The following is a 2,709-nucleotide window of genomic DNA, read 5'->3' as shown; positions in this document are numbered from 1 at the left end:
GTGGAGGGAGAAATCAAAGGACGTGCTCGTTGTAATGCACGGAACGGAATGAGGAATTGTATTATTCCCCATTCCGTTCCTGTGCGGTACAATGAGCCCGCCCTCCAGTTTCCACCTCCACCAACCTCTCCCCTGAGGACCGCATTCTCTGAACACAGTAACTAGCTCATAGAACAGATGCCCCCCCACCCCCCACCCCCCACCCCCCCTTCGTGTATAGAACTTCAGAGACAGGATAATTAGCCACCATATTTATAAGCCTTCAACTTTTGGAATTGTTTCGGCGCTTGATATCATCATCAATCTCTCTGCAATTTGATTACTTCTGCCTGACTGGAACGGTTCTGGAGGTTGGGCTAGGAAGCTTGATAACAAATAGTTGTTATTCTCCTGCCAGAATTCACCCACGACTCTGTGCTCTCAGCTGGCACAGATGAATGTGACGTATTTACACATTTGTTCAGGTATTGCTACTCCATCAGACCCGGTTGCGCCACCTACCAAACACACTCTCCCCAAGTGGTATGACAAAAAGTGATGGATGACCCCCCAAGCCACGAACGAGTGGAAAAATCAATTTTCCTCGGAAGAAACTTTTTCACTCTTACACACATTAACATATTTCACAGCGCACCCTACAGACCCCGGTGTTATTTCCAGATCAATTTGGCTGACGGCGAATCAAGAGAAAAGGGGCCTGATAATTACCAAAAAAAATAGGGAGCGAGAGCTGGATAAAGGGGAAGAAAAGACTTGAAAACTTCAAAGCCAGATGGAGTGTGCCAGGCGGCGTATCTCCCTCATTAAGAATAGAAAGAGATGGGAGAGGAGGGAGAGGGGTGAGAGAGCGATGGGGATTGGAGAAGGAACGAAGAGCTCATTTCATCTTTTCTACCCAGACAAAGATAGGCCCCCTACTGATGAATCACTAGAGCACCACCCCCCCCCCCCCATCCCCCCTCCTGCTTGCTGTGTTTGGTGGTGTTTGATGTGAAGAAGCATAGGCCGATGGGATAATCCAGTGGAGGCTGGAGGAGGTAGAAGTCAGAGGACGGGGCTCATTGTAATGCGTGGAACGGTGGAATGAGGAACGGGATCAAACACACGTGGCATCTGCAACTAATATTTGCTAGGAGAGTGTGTGTGTGTGTGTGTGTGTGTGTGTGTATGTGTGCGTGTGTCTGGGAGTGTGTATGCCGTATTGTGTTCAATACCATTCCTTATTCCATTCCATGCATTTCAATGAGCCTGTCCTAACCCTGGGATAAGCATACTATACAGTCCACTGTTCATCCCTCTACCCTTGTGATGGTGTTGACAGTGTGTTAGTCCCAGTGTTGATGCCCTTGTGATGGTGTTGACAGTGCGTTAGTCCCAGTGTTGATGCCCTTGTGATGATGTCAACAGTGCGTTAGTCCCAGTGTTGATGCCCAGATGACACTGCTGGATTGTCACATGGTGGTACTGGCCTTTGCTTGTCTGTCTGCGCTTTTTCATCATGGCATTCCTGCTTGTTTTCTGTGTGCTAGTGTGTATACCTGTGTGTGTGTGTGTGTGTGTGTGTGTGTGTGTGTCTGTGTGTGTGTGTGTGTGTGTGTGACAGAGACAGACAGAGAGACATGGGGATGTTCCATGCTTGCCTGAGCAACAGAATGATGCAGTGGTGAGTGTTTCACCGTGTGGGTTAGGATGGGTCATGTCCTGTGTATTGATTGGCCAATTGTTTTTGCCTGCGCTAGAGAGAGGAATATCATCTTCTTACATTGAGCGGTAGTATATCCAATGGCTGAATGTCGAAGTGCATCTCTAAGCCATTGGAGGCTGGCGGAGGTAGAAATCGGAGGACGGAGCTCATTACAATGCATGGAAGGGAATGAGGAACACACGTGTGTTTGATACCATTCCTCATTCCCTTCCATGCATTACAATGAGCCCCGTCTTCCGATTTCTACCTCCACCAGCCTCCCCTTCTCTGAGTACAGTATGCCTCTGCCGTGCACACATTTTCTTGAATATATTATTTAGTATGGAACAGTATGTGGTATTCTCTCTCTCTCTCTGTGTGTGTGTGTGTGTGTGTGTGTGTGTGCTCATTTGAGTATGATTCAGGTTATATACCTCCAGGCGGCAGCATCTGCAGCTGTGTACCGTAGAAATAGAATATAGAAATAGAAATAGAGTAGAATGTTCACGTTTAGACCATGTCTGTTCTACTCATTCTATTTCTATGATCCCAGCCTCTTGCTGATGTCATTGAGCTGGAAGGCCAGACGTATGTGAACAGGGAGACCAAATCTAATGCCTACATCACCACATGCATACATTACCTGCCATTGTCTCAGGGTTTAGTCGGGGGCCCCTAAGTGAAATATTTGTTTGGGCACCAAAAGACGGAGCCCAGCGGGGAGTTATCTTAAACAAACCTATTCCCCCTCTCTAACTCTCTCTCTCTCTCCCTCTCTCTCTCTCTTTCTGTCTCTCTGTCTGTCTGAAGCTGATGGCGAAATCTCTCGGCCTTTTGTCCAGAGAGAGGGGAGGGGGGGGGTCGGTCTAGTCTAATGCCATAAGAATTTATACCTCCACTCTAGCTCCTGTTATTGTTGAAACAGCTCTCTGTTGTAGAGCAGAGATAGATAGGTAGATAGAGGGGGAGGGGGAGGGGGAGGGGGAGAGGGAGAGAGAAAGTGAGGTAGACGGAGGTAGAGAGGG

The sequence above is a fragment of the Argentina silus genome (assembly GCF_951799395.1).
Source record: "Argentina silus genome assembly, chromosome: 6".
In the NCBI taxonomy this organism is placed as follows: domain Eukaryota; kingdom Metazoa; phylum Chordata; class Actinopteri; order Argentiniformes; family Argentinidae; genus Argentina; species Argentina silus.
Note: the sequence above shows the minus strand (reverse complement) of the source record.